At 41.6% G+C, this 16,531-nt stretch overlaps 1 long non-coding RNA gene across 1 annotated transcript; it reads left to right on the forward strand.

The window, feature by feature from the left end:
• Positions 1-2,813: 2,813 nt before the first annotated feature.
• On the forward strand, positions 2,814-16,168 carry LOC121862544. Its single transcript, XR_006088253.1, has 3 exons — positions 2,814-2,892; positions 4,807-4,908; positions 16,064-16,168. It is a non-coding gene; the product is annotated as an uncharacterized LOC121862544 (long non-coding RNA).
• Positions 16,169-16,531: the final 363 nt, after the last annotated feature.

A 16,531-nucleotide genomic window follows, 5' to 3' on the forward strand; every position in this document is an offset into this window, starting at 1 on the left:
GAAGAGAAGAAGGGAGGTAATTGGATATTTTTTCTTTCAGATTCTGCATTCTTTGAGGAGAGGACCTGATTAAAAGTACAAACAGCCCCAAGTGTCCTATACAGTTGCGCACCATAGGTATGGCACACGACTTTTCTACAGCAAGATTTAGAGAACCTTTGGATACTGCGATATTATATGGGCACAAACTCCATTCATATGGCCACTCATGGATGGTACCGCATCATATCCTCGTCCAACCATTTTTTTCTGGATCAAGGTTCAATTTCTCTATTTGGCTCATAATTACTTGGGCAAGACCATGGCCAGTAACATCATACACAGGTAATTACAGCTGATTGGCGGTTTCAAACCTGTCCGATTTCGTCCTGAAGTAATGATGTATTTCTAAATGAGTTTATTCATAATCGTTGGGATGACCGTTTCCGGCGAGAAAGATATTTAGCTAAATTATATAAAGATACAATCATTCATTCTTTCAAACATAAATACGTAGGAAGTTTATCAGAAGTATTATACATGAATTAACTTTTATACTGTGGTAGCAAATTCACGCTTTCGGAGGATGCATTTATTATATACTTATTTTTACCAACTATGAGGCATACTAAGACAAATTACATATCAGTAATTCTACATTATACAAAAACTAACATTTTAAAAGAATAGAATCACATTGAAATATTTACACGGCGTGAAGAGGCTGGAAATATGAAATTGTTGGCAGTCGCATTTCCCGCCTCTGCTGACGGTCGTATAAACATTTCAATGTGATTCTAATCTTTTAAAATGTTAGTTTTTGTATAATGTAGTATTACTGATACGCAATTTGTCTCAGTATGCCTTATTGTTGGCAAAAATTTAAAAATCAGGGTAATATCTGAATTTTTTCAAAGATTTTTTTTAATGAGAGGAAGGGGTCCCATAACGATTGCCTGTGGGGGGGGGGGAGGGGCTATATGACAGCCATGGCACTTGAGGCTTCTTCCCACCTTAAATTGTGACTTCTTGTAGGGCGGGCATCCGCCAATTCCAGGTATGAACACTCGACTGAGTAATGTCCTCTGAGGTGTTTATAAACTTACAGTATATTAAGTCACCCCTTGCCCGCCTATAATATATATTAAGTAACTGCAAACGTTTCAATTTCTCTGGGTACCTGAAGTGCCGTAGTGCAAGCAGCACAAGTCTGGTTACGAGAGGCGGACCATCAAGGTAACTAAATACTTCTCGTAAGACTCACCAGCTTAGTTGCTTGATTCACATTCTTCTCACAGTGGCTCGAACACTTCAGTGGCTAATCTTCAGGTGAAATAAACTGGGGTGTCTAATCTTCAGTGAAATAAGCTGTGGTGTCTAATCTACAGTGAAATAAGCTGGGGTGTCTAATCTTCAGTGAAATAAGCTGTGGTGTCTAATCTACAGTGAAATAAGCTGGGGTGTCTAATCTACAGTGAAATAAGCTGGGGTGTCTAATCTACAGTGAAATAAGCTGGGCTGTCTAATCTACAGTGAAATAAGCTGGGGTGTCTAATCTACAGTGAAATAAGCTGGGGTGTCTAATCTACAGTGAAATAAGCTGGGATGTCTAATCTACAGTGAAATAAAGGTGTCTAATTACAGTGTCTAAACAGTGAAATAAGCTGGGGTGTCTAATCTACAGTGAAATAAGCTGGGCTGTCTAATCTACAGTGAAATAAGCTGGGGTGTCTAATCTACAGTGAAATAAGCTGGGGTGTCTAATCTACAGTGAAATAAGCCGGGATGTCTAATCTACAGTGAAATATGCTGGGATGTCTAATCTACAGTGAAATAAGCTGGGGTGTCTAATCTACAGTGAAATAAGCTGGGGTGTCTAATCTACAGTAAAATAAGCTGGGGTGTCTAATCTACAGTGAAATAAACTGGGGTGTCTAATCTACAGTGAAATAAGCTGGGCTGTCTAATCTACAGTGAAATAAGCTGGGGTGTCTAATCTACAGTGAAATAAGCTGGGCTGTCTAATCTACAGTGAAATAAAAACTGGGGTGTCTAATCTACAGTGAAATAACTGGGTGTCTAATCTACAGTGAAATAAACTGGGGTGTCTAATCTACAGTGAAATAAGCTGGGCTGTCTAATCTACAGTGAAATAAGCTGGGGTGTCTAATCTACAGTGAAATAAACTGTGGTGTCTAATCTACAGTGAAATAAACTGGGGTGTCTAATCTACAGTGAAATAAGCTGGGGTGTCTAATCTACAGTGAAATAAACTGGGGTGTCTAATCTACAGTGAAATAAGCTGGGATGTGTAACTCTCAGGTGACCCAGTACACAACAGGTATGGCGTTTCAGACAGGTGAAGATACAGACGAAGTTGATTCAGGTTAAGTGATCAGCTTTGGTGATGTTAATGTCAGGGTGGCAGGAAGTAGTAGTTGAGCCCACTATACACACACCACAGTGAGGACTGAACCAAACATATAACGGGAATTGTGGTGTGTGTTGCCTTGTCTTGCCGGAGGGAGGAACAGAAGAATAAGTGAGGGGAGGGGAAGAAGGCATAGAGGAAGGGTAAATGAGTGTGTGGAAAAGGGAGAAGGAAGTAAACGTTGAGGGTAAAGGAAACAACGGGAAGAAGGTTAGTAGGGTGGAGTAATAGAGGAGGTGAACATGAGAGAAGAAGACTGGAAATTGTAAAGAGAAAAAATGGTACGTTTTAGGAAATGTTAGGAGGATGTAGGGAGGAGATAAACACATGGGGGGGGGGGTGAGTGGCGTGAAGGAGGGAGGGACACCTATGACCAGCTCAGTTACACACGTGCAACAGACTCTCCGTCGCCCCCGTCCTCGACACAACAAGGACCTCTCTCTTCCGTCGCAACTCTTGGCCGTCGGTTAGTGACTCTTGAGGTAAGATATCAGTGACTGGACAGACTTTGATAACGGAATGACTTGGTGACTGAAATTTAATGTTATTAACTGAACGACTGTTTCGTTAACTGTTTACCGTTCTTGGTAACATCGCCCTGTCAGACAGCTGCTTGGTGGAAGAGACACCCTCACTACTCTTCGTGACTGAATGAAGATCGTTTCCAGTACTGTAAGTTATAACACATGAGATATTAGCTTTTATCTTTGCATCCCTGTTACATCTTGTTCTATTGTCCTCATTATTAGTTACTAATTAGTATAGTTCAGTAATTTTCACATCTCGACGAAAATCACGTATACTGTATACATCACCATCATTGTTGACAAGTGATAGTATCTCGCCGGTTTTGAAAGCAATTGCCTTTGCGTTAACAAGCGACCGAATCTCGCATACCTGATCAACAGCACGTTGATTTTAATGCCCCTTGAGCATTGGAGGGGGGATATAAAGATTTCCCCCTGTCCGCCCATCCGTCCCCACCCGTGTTTGTCAGTTGGATTAAGATAAAAGTATCCATTATATTTTCAACCACCATGCTTGACTATAATACCAGTGAGGATACAAGTCTCAGATACACGCCTCCTTGTTATCACCTGATAGCGACGGCGACGCAGGCGAAGGTGAGACGCCAAACTGCGATGAATGAATGTGAACTCTCGATAGGGGCTGGAAAGGGCAGCTCTGGATAGCTCGTGAGAATTCGAAGAGGTAAGAAAATCTCATGAGTAAATGTTTGGGATTTATCCTTGTTTCACCATCTTTCCTACCTCGCCATTTTTTACCTACTTCACCATCACTCCCACTACACCTCAGCTACACTTAACCACAATAATACACTTATTTATTGTTGTAAATTATCAAAAGTAGTGTCCCTGTAGTGAAAGAGTTAATGGAGACCGTGCATTAACGCCCTTAGTGTATTGAATTAGCACACTGAGTAACTTATTTTATCGCCTGAGTACGATGTCTTAATCCCTTAAACAAAGTGTTACATTTCCTCTTATTTCTATTGGGTTCACGAATAAAATAACTATTTACCATAAAACATTTTCCTAGACGGGTCTAAAATCTGGGTAAAACACAAGTTTTTACAATAGATTTTAGAAGCAATAATGACTAACTAAATAGGAGGTGTGTTCAGTATGAAAATTTACCAAACACAACATATTATTATTAAGCCTACAATTAAGTCAACTGCAATATACATTACTTAACGTAATGGAACAGGAACACTAAGTGAAAACAGTTCACGCAATACAAATAACAAAGTACTCATCACTATGGAGAAGGTGAGACCCACAGCTGGCAACCATATTGTCCACAAGTAGGCTGAATTTTCCAGATGGTTAACCCAACACCAAACCTCGAACGAATGAGTCGAAGCATTAACTAAAACTTCGACAGCACATCCACTGGGCAATAAGATGGCCCAATGTAGCGACTCTCGGGATTCTCAATCACCCTTTGTCCTTAACCACGAGATGCCAACAACTACCATACAACATTGTGAATGGCTGGTTTATCACAAAGGTAAATGAATACACAAAATCTACACTAGTAAAATTATTACATGATTCCCCGAAACAAATTACAAATAAGAGAATATAGGCCTACATATGAAATTCAATTACCAAAGTTCGTCGCAATAGCTGTGAATGTTTTAGGTTACGAAAGATTCATTGCAGTGAATGTCCCAAAACTATAAATGTTCCCAAGATACGCACCCAACTACTACCGGTGATTCTAATTGCGTTTGTTCCTTTGCAAATTATTAATAAGCGGTACCACTCACTACCACCTCCATCACAGTGTTTCTCAGATGTCACCATAAATCATCACCACCTCAACATACCCTCACCACCATCTGCTCACCATCCCCCAAAACCCTCCAGAGAGGAGCATGAAGCTGGGTCACCTGCTGACAGTACAGTGGTGGGTGACGGTGATGGCCATGGCTCGCCTTGTAGACCGACCTACACTCCACACAGATCAAGGTAAGTCACTTTTGAATCTACCCTCATAATAATAATAATAATGCAATAATAATCGTAATAATAATATCCCACTCCACCCATGAATTGCAGTACGAGTTGCGTTATTATTTATGTGTGTTAAGTCTAACGTGCGAATAACCGGGATCCGATGTCATTCACCGAAATGTGTTATGATTGTACAGTCAACGCTTGAATCATCAAGTACGTTATGTAGATACAGTAAACACATGAATAATATATCGTGATATGCATTACTATGGAAAATCCCCTCAAAAAGTCCGTGTCCTCGGCAATCAGAATGAACCGGTAGAGCGAACCCTGCTGGTCCTCTCATTCAGTTTTGATTTTCAACCACAGAACAAGTGGAGCTTCTTATAGCACGCATTAAACAGGTGAACGGAAATAAAGTCACATGACTCGTACACATTGACAACACAATTTTTTTATCAGAGTACCACATAGAAGGGTACAACCTTTTTCACAAGGACAGGAAAGGTAGGAAGGGGTCGCACTCATCGTCAAGGATACATTAAAATGTTGTATTAATAATTCAATAAAGGGTGAAATAGGAACCGAGTCTGTATGGGTAGAAATTACGGAAGGAAGAGAAAAACTAATTATGGGAGTGATTTACAGGCCCCCAAGTCTTGGGAAAGAAGCAGCTCAGCCCATATGGCAGGAAATGAGAAGGGCAGCAAAATATAACAACCTGTGCATTATGGGGGATTTCAACTTCAGAGATATTGACTGAGACAACATTGTAGGTGACTATGAATTTGAAGACTTCCTAGACGCAGTAAAGAACAATTTTTTTAAACAACTAATTACAGAACCTACTAGAGGTGACAATATATTAGACCAAATATTAACAAATAAAGAAAATATTATCAGAGATATCACAGTAGGGGAAGAACTAGGTAACAGTGGTCACGGAGAAATCAGGTTCACCCTAAATTGGGAAACAAAAAACAATGACAATATGGTCAGTCCCAAACTTTCGGTTGGCGTATTATCAGGGGTTAAGAAGGTACCTAGGTGAGGTCACCTGGGAACAGTCAGATCAGTCCCCAGCAGGAAAGGGTGAGGTCACATGTGACACCACAATTGATCATGACTATAATATATTCACTAGTATACTATGTAAAGCACAAGAAGAAAATATACCATACAGAAATATGAGGTCAAATAAGAATGAGCCAAGGTGGATGACCAGAAAACCTAAACATGACATAGGAAAAAAGAAAGGAATTTATAAGAAATTAAAGGGAGGGGAGGAGCAGCTCAGAAATAGGTATAATGAACTATCTAGGAATGTTAAGAAAAATGTAAGGAAAGCAGAGAGACTATGAAATCAGAATAGCAAGAGAATCCAAGGCGAATCCCAAGGGATTTTTCCAGGTATATAAAACAAAGGTCAAGGACCAAGTTGGGCCTTTAAAGTCAGGGAAGGGAGAAGTGATCGATGGCAGTGAAGAAATAAGCAAAGCAGTGAACAGCTACTTTTTATCAGTTTTCACAGAAGAAATTCGCGAGGAAATTCCACAGGTGGAACTGATATTTAGGGGAAAGGAAGAAGAGAAATTAAAGAATATCACTATCAGAAAAGAGGATATTCTTAAGAGGATAAATAAATTAAAGAAGACAAAATCCCCAGGGCCGGATGGAATTTTCCCTCGGGTCTTGAAAGAGTGTAGGAAACAGATTAGCGGACCCCTCGTAAATTTATTTACAAAATCATTAGACACAGGAGTTGTGCCAGACTTGTGGAAACAGGCAAATGTAGTACCCATATTAAAAAAGGGAGACAGAGCATCAGCGTCAAATTACCGGCCGATCAGTTTGACGTCAGTAGTGGGGAAATTTCTTGAATCAATTATAGCAAATAGAATCCAATCTCATTTAGAGAAAAGCAAATTAATCTACGACTCTCAACATGGGTTTAACGAAGGGAAAATCTTGTCTAACAAATCTGCTGACGTTTTTTTAGGAAAGTCTTCGAGGTAGTAGATAATGACGAAAATTACGATGTTATTTACTTAGACTTTAGCAAAGCATTTGACAGAGTACCGCATTAGAGGCTTCTGAGAAAAGTTAAGGCTCGTGGTATCGAGGGGAAAGTTTTAAATTGGATAAAATCATGGCTCACTGATAGAACGCAGAGGGTCAGCATAGATGGTGTTAAATCTGAGTGGAGCTGTGTAACCAGTGGGGTTCCCCAGAGGTCAGTGCTAGGCCCACTCTTGTTCATAATCTACCATAAACGATCTAGATACTGGGATCAGCAGCGACATAAGCAAGTTTGCGGATGACACCAAAATAGGGCGGCAGATTAATTCAGGGCAGGATGCAAATGCACTACAGGAAGATTTAAATAAACTGCAGGGGTGGTCTGAAAAATGGCAAATGAAATTCAACACCAGCGAGTGCAGCGTACTTAATATTGGAAGAACAAATACTGTCAATGTATACAGCCTTAACATTAACCTAGATAAGTCGACTTGTGAGAGAGACTTAGGGGAACTTGTAAGCCCGGACCTACGGCCTAGAAAACAGTGCGTTAATGTTCGAAATAAGGCAAACAGAGTATTAGGTTTTATATCTAAGAAGTGTAAGTAATAAGAGTGCAGAGGTCTTATTGCAACTATACCTTGCGCTAGTCAGGCCGTACCTCGATTATGCGGTTCAGTTCTGGTGCCCTTATTATAGAATGGATATCAATTCACTGGAGTCGGTGCAGCGAAGAATGACGAAAATGATTCCGGAACTTAGAAACCTTCCATATCAAGATAGGTTAAAGAAACTAAACTTGCATTCCCTAGAAGGACGAAGAGTGCGGGGAGATATGATAGAAGTATTTAAGTGGGTGAAAGGAATCAATAAAGGGGATATAGATAAAGTTTTTATAATATCCGATCAGGATAGGACTTGTAGCAACGGATTTAAGTTGGATAAGTTTAGGTTTAGGAGGGAGATAGGAAGGAACTGGTTCACAAATAGGGTGGTGGACGAGTGGAACAAGCTTAGCAACTTTATAGTAAGTGCTGGAACGCTGGAAAGTTTTAAAAGGAGGCTAGATAGATTCATGGATGATAGAGTGGTAGTAACTCTCGACCGGAGCTGCCATGCACAGGCCAACCGGCCTATTGCAGACTCCTTATTTTCTTATGTTCTTTCTTATGTTCTATAAAAATACCTCACTATAGTCACGAGGTAAACCCAGGACCTCCACGTGAGAATAGGGGGTAAAATTTCAAATAGGGAACGCTGTGGTACCACAAGAACTTAAGAGACTTCGTTGGCTTACAAACCTGCTCCTTCGTCTTACTAAGTAACGTTTTTATATCTCATGAACTGGACAATTGGTGTGAAAGAAAAATTTAATAAAATTCACATATGTAAAAATCACTTTCATATCACAATTACAACAAACAGTAAAGATTCGGAAAAGGTGGACCACAGACACAACTAACAAATAAGGTTTTCCTATTGTGTATTGTGGGGTTTCAAGATAATCTGACCCGTTATGGAGGTATGACCCCCATTACCAACAATATTGGCTGCACAAAGTGGGCAGAGGGCTTTGAGGTAGAGGGAAATTGTAGAGTAAAAACACGCAAAACATCCTGACGAAACGAAACCTCCTAACCAGAGAAACCAGGGCCTGACCTAACCTCCTAACCTAACCTGGGGGGGACCCTCATTGTGTAAAAAACTTACCTTAATTAACAGATGTTAGAGGATAATGTGGTGCTACTTGTCTGAGGAAGTGGTGTAGTAGTCTTCTGATCGTTGTATTCAGCTTGGAATATGTACAGACCAAACTATTGTCAGTAATGTTCCTTCTTATTGCCGGCATGAAGCACCCAACTCTTGTTATCCTTCCACAATCGTTCTATATTTTACGTATGAACAACTGTAACACTTGCAGCACTTCACAGAGGTAACAGAATACCGTCAACCTTAAAAATGTCAATGGCAGCGGCTTCATTTTCAAATACACGATAAATAGTTTGCCAAGCTGAGATAAACACACCAGTACAGAGCGACGCCATTTTGCTACTGGCTTCATCAAGTTCAAATGCGCATCGACAGCAACGCTGATTGGCTAGACATAATCACGTGACACCGAGAGCAACACTGATTGGCCAGGGCTGCCGTAATTCCAACTGTGTTTTACCAAACGCTCTGATTGGTTATCTTCCTCGCGTTGTGACTGGCTACGAGACCATGACGTCATAAAAACGTTTTCTTTGTTAGATGTGTTCATGCTTGTATATAGGATATCAGTAACAATAAATATCCTTTTTACTATATATATATATATATATATATATATATATATATATATATATATATATATATATATATATATATATATATATATATATATATATATATATATAAATAAATCACTGTAGGTGCGTGATCCAGGTATATGCTGATAACCACAAGGAAAGAAAACACGAAGTTCCCAAGCGCTTTCGTGTAATTCACATCTTCAGGGTGAGTACAGTCATATATATATATATATATTTTTTTTTTTTTTTTTCATGTAGATCCACAATGAAAACGTGGATAAGATAAATCTTGATAAAATAACATGTCATTTAGTTTCAATACTGACTCGTTGGGAAGGTGACACGAGTTTTGAGGTGATTGAGCTGTACAGTACCAAAGAGCTTTATTTACATATACTATACGCATGAATTAGAATACAGGTTAAATAAGCGAAAGATAAGTACAGGTAAACGCACTCATTAGTCCCAGTGTGTGTGTGGACGGAGGTGGAGGAGGTGTCTGCTGCGGTCTCCCCTTACAAGTCACGGAGAAAACGGAAGGTGGGTTTACTTATACTCGTCATGGGGAAGAAAAATAACTGATGATTATACGTTGTGTGGTAGTGTTGCCTGGTTGATGCTCCCACACGCCCATCACTTGTATTTTTAACGCCTGCACGTCCATTTGACACACACACACACACGCCCGTCACTATAACTTATATATCCAAACGCCCAAAACTGTAGCTTGACGCCCGCATGCTATATAACTCCTCACGCCAAGCATTATGCTCATTTAAACCCACGCCAATTATTGTAGTATGACGCCCACACGCCCATATAACTCCCATGCTATCACAGTAGTTTAAACCTGCCCGCTCTCAAACGCAGAAAAGCTATATGCCAGTGCAAACCACATTTCCATATAACCCACACGTCAATGCAACTCACACGTCTACATAACCCACACACTCATTCAACCCACACGTCCACATAATCCACACACCCATACAACCCATACACACAAAGATCACTCAAACACACATAAAACACACACTTAAAAGGTAATTACTGTATGCATTCTTTTAGTTATTGTTGTCACCTGAACGTGCAACAGGAATATTACAAAAAAAAAAGTATAATCGTTGTAACCTGGCGGCTGGAGCGACTATTTCTCAACGATTATGTGTATTTTAGGACCGTGTGTGTGTGTTTGTTCGTATATAGTATATTATACTAGTGGTCTATATAATCACTTTTATCCAAATTAAAATCACTTCCACGCGTCAATACAAATCCCAAATTGCAATATTATTGTTTATTAAATAGATCGACTTTCACCTGGTTTTTATTACATAAGAACATAAGAACATAAGAATGGAGGAAACTGCAGCTGGCCTATTGGCCCATACTGGGCAGTCCCATTTACACCCAACCCCTATTTCTCATATATCTTTCCAACCTATGTTTGAAGATATCCATCGCATTTGAGTCAATAATGATGTTTGGTAACTTGTTCTATTCATCCACTATATTTCCAAAGCAATGTTTACCTATTTCACGCCTAAATCTAAATTTGTCTAATTTATAACCATTGTTACGAGTTCGCTCCTGGTTGGATAGTATGAGTACCATTGTTATGTCCCCTTTGTTTAGCCCTGACTTCCATGTTTAACCCTGACTTAAGAAAGATAGATGTGTTAAGCTTGTCAGCATAAATAGAGATGTGTGGTACAATGTAAATATTTAATATGGCCGTTTATTATTATCATTATTTTTACAGATATTATTTAGTAGTAGCAGTAGTAGTAGACGTCAGTGCTCGAGGATTCTGAACGCGTGGACAGCGAGCCTTCTTCGACATCAGGATTTTTTATCCCATGGCCGCATGTCACCGTAACTTAGCTCTCGATGCTGCATACAGGAGGAATGAGAACGACAAGATAAGGGCATACGGGGAGAGAATTCAGAACGTTGATCAAGGCAGCTTCAATCCTTTAGTGTTCACAACCTCTGGAGGGATGGGGCCAAGTGCAAGATGCTTCTACGCCAGACTTGCAGAGGTGATATCCGAACAGAAGCAGCAGCCCAGAAGTTATGTTACAGCCTGGATGAGATGTCGACTGTCCTTCTCTCTCCTTAGGTCTGCTTTGCTCTGACTCAGGGGAACGAGAGCATCGGCCCCAAAGCCGACAACAGTTGCAGTTATTGACTATGAGGTAACAGTCACTGAATGCCGCATAGATCTGCGGCTCAACTAACTCAACACAGCTAGGATAGCTACTTATGTATTAGGTTATTTAATATTAAGGTAATAAAATGGTGGCGAAGGTATGGCTATTGGGGAAGGCTGGAGGCCATTTAAATACAAAAAATAGAAGTAGTAGAAGTAGTAGTAGTAGTAGTAGTAGTAGTAGTAATAGTAGTAGTAGTAGTAGTATTTCCTTAATATTACAAATCTTCACTTCTGTATCACTGAAAACCTACACGTCTCTTTTTTTTTCTTTTTTTTGGGGGTTATGTGAACTGTTGAGATGCACTACTACCACTACTACTGTTGATACTACTATTACTATTTTTTCTAACGTGGCCTCCAGCCTCCTCCACCTCCATTTTATTACCTTAAAACTAAATATCCTAATACAAAAGAATTCTCTCCCCATATGCCCTGATCTTGACACTCTCGTTCCTCCTGTGTGCAGCAGCATCGAGAGCTTGGTTACAGTGACATGCGGCAGTGGGATAGAAAATCCTTATGTCAAAGAAGGCTCGCTGTCTCCGCGTCCAGAATCCTCGAGCACTGACGTCCACACGGGCTTCGTTGGATGTGTTTGAAGTCCTGTGATGGAAGTTTTCACCGTCCAATGGAAGGAGGGTCGGTTCTACCCTGACATCATGGCAGATTTCCTTCAACATAATTGCTGTGAGATCCCTTACTTCGTCATGCCTCACGCATATGATGCCCCCTTTCTTGCACACTATGGTGTGGTCGATGTCATAAGATGAGCCACACACGACAACAACTACAACTACTTTTTTTTAAAGCGTGGCCTCCAGCCTCCCCTAATTTCCACACCTGCGCCGCCATTTTATTACCTTAAAATTAAATATCCTAATACAAAAGTAGCTACCCTAGCTGTGTTGAGTTAGTTGAGCCGCAGATCTATGCAGCATTCAGTGAATGTTGCCTCATAGTACTTTTTTTTTAATGGTATCCATCCTCCCCCTATAGCCATACCTTCACCACCATTTTATTACCTTAAAATTAAATATCCTCATATTACTACTACTACAGTACATTACTATTATCACTACTACTACTACTACCACCACCATTACTATTACCACCACCACTACTACTACTACTACTTTTCTATGTGGCCTCTAGCCTCCCTCAATAGCCACACCTTCGCCATTACTATTATCACTACTATTACCATTCCTATTAATGCTAATATTAGTACTACTAATACTTTTTTTTTACAATGTGGCCTCGAATCTCCCCCTTTAGACATACTTTCACCACCATTTTATTACCTAACTATCCTAATACAAAAGTAGCTACTCCAGCTGAGTTAGTTAAGTTGCAGATATATGGGGCAGATATATGCCTGCGACTGTTCTTGGCTTAGGGACGAATAATCTCGGTCACCTGAGTCAAGGCAATGCAGACCTGAATAGAGAGAAGGACAGGAGACATCTCCGCAGGCTGCAACATATCTTCTGGGCTGATGCTTCTTTTCAGATAACACCTTTGCCAATCTGGCATAGAAGCATCTTGCACTTGGTCCCACCCCTGCCAGATATTGTGAACACCAGAGGAGTGAAGCTGCCTTGATCCACGTTCTGAATTATCTCTTTATACGCCCTACTACTATTTCTGCAAATACTTTTTTTTTAAACGTGGCCTCCATCGTCCCCCAATAGCCACACCTTCGCAGCCATTTTATTACCTTAATACAGCTATCCTAGCTGTGTTGAATTAGTTGAGCAACAGATCTATGACGCATTCAGTGACTGTTGCCTCACAGTCAATATCTGCAACTGTTGTCGGCCTTGGGGCCGATGCTCTCGTTCCCCTGAGGCAGAGCAAAGCAGACTTAAGGAGAGAGAAGGACAGTTGACATCTCATCCAGGCGGTAATATAACTTCTGGGCTGCTGCTTCTGTTCGGATAGCACCTCCACGAGTCTGGCGTAAAAGCATCTTGCACTTGGTCCCATCCCACCAGAGGTTGTGAACACCAGAGGAGTGAAGCTACCTTGATCAACGTTCTGAATTCTCTCCCCGTATGCCCTTATCTTGTCGTTCTCGTCCTTCTGTGTGCAGCATCACGAGTTAATTTACGGTGACATGCGGTCATGGGATAAAAAATGCCGATGTCGAAGAAGACTCGCTGTCCCCGCGTCCAGAATCCTCGAGCACTGACGTCAACACGGGTTTCGTTGGATGTGTTTGAATGCCTATGTCGGAAATTCTCACCGTCCAATGGAAGGAGGGTCGGTTCTACACTGACATCACGACAGATTTCCTTCAATATATTTGCTGTGAGATCCCCTGCTTCGTCATGCCTCATGCATATGAAGCTCCCTTTCTTGCACACCATGGCGTGATCGACGTCATAGGAAGAGCCACACATGCATTGGGAGGTCAAACTTTCTACTGGCCTACTGTAACTTAGAGCAATGGCATCTATAAATTCTTGTTTATTAAGACTGAAACCATTTGCCCTTAACGGTAACGTAGTTAACCAATTCGAGGCACCTACCTCCTGCGCTAGAGCTGCTTTTTTTTTCAAATTCTCTGGTACTTGCAGCATCAGTTGCTGCAACGTATCACTTTGGCCGTGCTGTCGTTCTGTCGTAATGGACCTTCGAATCTTGTTTACTTCGCTGATATCCACCTCACCTGTTGCATTCTGAGCTATTATGTGGTCAGTGAGGCCTGCCGTGAGTTTAACTGAGTTTTGATGTTCGGTGGCAGCAATCTCCTCTGGATTGGTCAATCCCATTCCTCTCAGTCTCGGTGGTAGTGCAAGGAGTGATCTTTCTGCTGGGGTTAAATGAAGGTGTTTCACTATTTCGGGAATGAAATTGACGCTGATAGCTTCTTCCAGAGGGTGGAGAAGGGGTCAGATATCAATTATAGTGCGTATCAGGTAGTTCCAGCGATGCTTGACTCCATGGGTGAATGCAGCAAAAGCCGCCTGTGGTTCTGTGTTAGCAATATCAGAGCTTGGATCTCCCTAACCCACTCATTCACTTTTCCCGTTACGTACTCGGTCTTGAAGTCTGTCGTGCCGATTATTGCGCCTAGGTGTCTTTGGCCATCCTTAGTTATTTTTACCTCACCGCCACTGAACACCTCCATTGCCCGTTCATAATGTTCTGGCTTCACAATGAGGAAGGACTTGCTGGCATTTAGGTGGTACCCTATTTGTGGACCATATGATGTCATCAAGTCCCACCACTTTTTGATGTCCTCCACTTTTCCTGCTCCTGTAAGGTCGTCAGCATACGCCACTTGCTTGACCTCGGTTGTTTCAAATTTTATTGTGTGTTGGAGCACAGATAGGCCTATTGCATACATTGCCATTGCAACAGGGTCCTCTTGCGTTGTTCCCTTAGTTGACTGTATGATGGTATCACCTCTTAGAGCCTTGGTGTTTACTATATAGAGGTCTGATGGATTTCTATAGGTGTTTTCAAGATACACTGCAAAGCTTGGACACTTGATCTTGATGTTGTGCAGTGCGTTCTTGCGGTTAAGTATGTTGAATGCATTGGAAGCGTCAGCCAGGAGACCAGCCTCACAATAACGCTGCTCAAATAGCGTTCTCATGGCGTGAATGGCAGCTTCCCCTCCAGCCTGGTGGCCAGCACAAACTTGCAGGCTCCCTGCCGCTGCCATGACATCATCCTTTACCACCTCCATTATGCATTTTCCTTTGATCCGCCTCAGCACTTCCCCCACCCCTATAGGCCTACATCCTGGATTCTTATCCAGGGGAATGAGGCGGCAGGCCGTCAGAGCATGGAGGTGTCGGCCAAACTTGCTAGTGCTGAGGATGACTCCCCAACCGTTTGTATCCAGGCCTGAAGGGCCAGCCCCTCCCTGAGTTTTCAGTGCTTTATTCCACACCATCCCTCCTGTTATTTTCTCGATCAGGACAGCATTTGGTGGGATATAGTCACCCTGGAACCTGATACCGTGCTCTTCACTTGCAGGAGGATTTTTTTCCTTCAGTTGTTTTAATGTCTCTCTGTTTATTGGCAGAACACCACCGGAGGATTCCTCTGTGAGAGATCTTACCGCCAAGGACACTTTTCCCACACGCATTTTGTTTCCAAACTTTCTTGCAACTTCATTGGTGTTTTGCTTTCCGTCTCCTATAAATTTTAGTGTCTCCTGCAGTGTTCTTGCTTTACATAGGAGATCATCAAGGGCCCCATTCTGCCACATTGTCAATCTTCTCTTCATTGCTGCCACATTTTCTTTGTGCTTCGTCCTTGTGTGTGTCCTCTGACAGAATAGATGTGGTATTATTGCCAGTATTTGAAGAGCTAAAGGGGCAAGGAAGCAGTCCTGAGTGTACTCGATTATGAGGCGAGTCATCTCCCGAATCATTTCTTTGGTGGCCGCACACTTGGGTGGTTCAAATAGGTTAGCAGGCGACCACCTGACAATTTCTGAGTAAGTTTCTTTAACCCATACTACTACCACCACTACTACATCTACTAGTACTACTAATATAGATAACAATATAAAATAAAAAGTACACCTCTTTCAACTTAATCGTAACATGCAATCTTAGTTGATATTTTCTTGTCAGGTACCAAGACAAAACCTTTAATTAGTATTCTCTAACCCGGTCAGCAGCAGGTGTTGCATACGAGGGAAGGATTCATTACCTCAGTCACCACAACACACCACTGACTCACCACCACCACAACAACACATCACTGACACATCATCACCACAACGCATCACTGACTCACCACCACCACCACAACGCATCACTGACTCACCACCACCATAACACATCACTGACACATCATCACCACAACACACCACTGACACATTACCACCACAACACATCACTGACACATCACCACCACAATGCATCACTGACTCACCATCACCACAACGCATCACTGACTCATCACCACCACAACACATCACTGACACATCACCATCACAACACACCACTGACACATTACCACCACAACACATCACTGACACATCACCACCACAACACATCACTGACACATCATCACCACAACACACCACTGACACATTACCACCACAACACATCACTGACACATCACCACCACAACACATCACTGA

This window comes from Homarus americanus, unplaced genomic scaffold, assembly GCF_018991925.1.
Source record: "Homarus americanus isolate GMGI-L3 unplaced genomic scaffold, GMGI_Hamer_2.0 scaffold31037, whole genome shotgun sequence".
NCBI lineage: Eukaryota > Metazoa > Arthropoda > Malacostraca > Decapoda > Nephropidae > Homarus > Homarus americanus.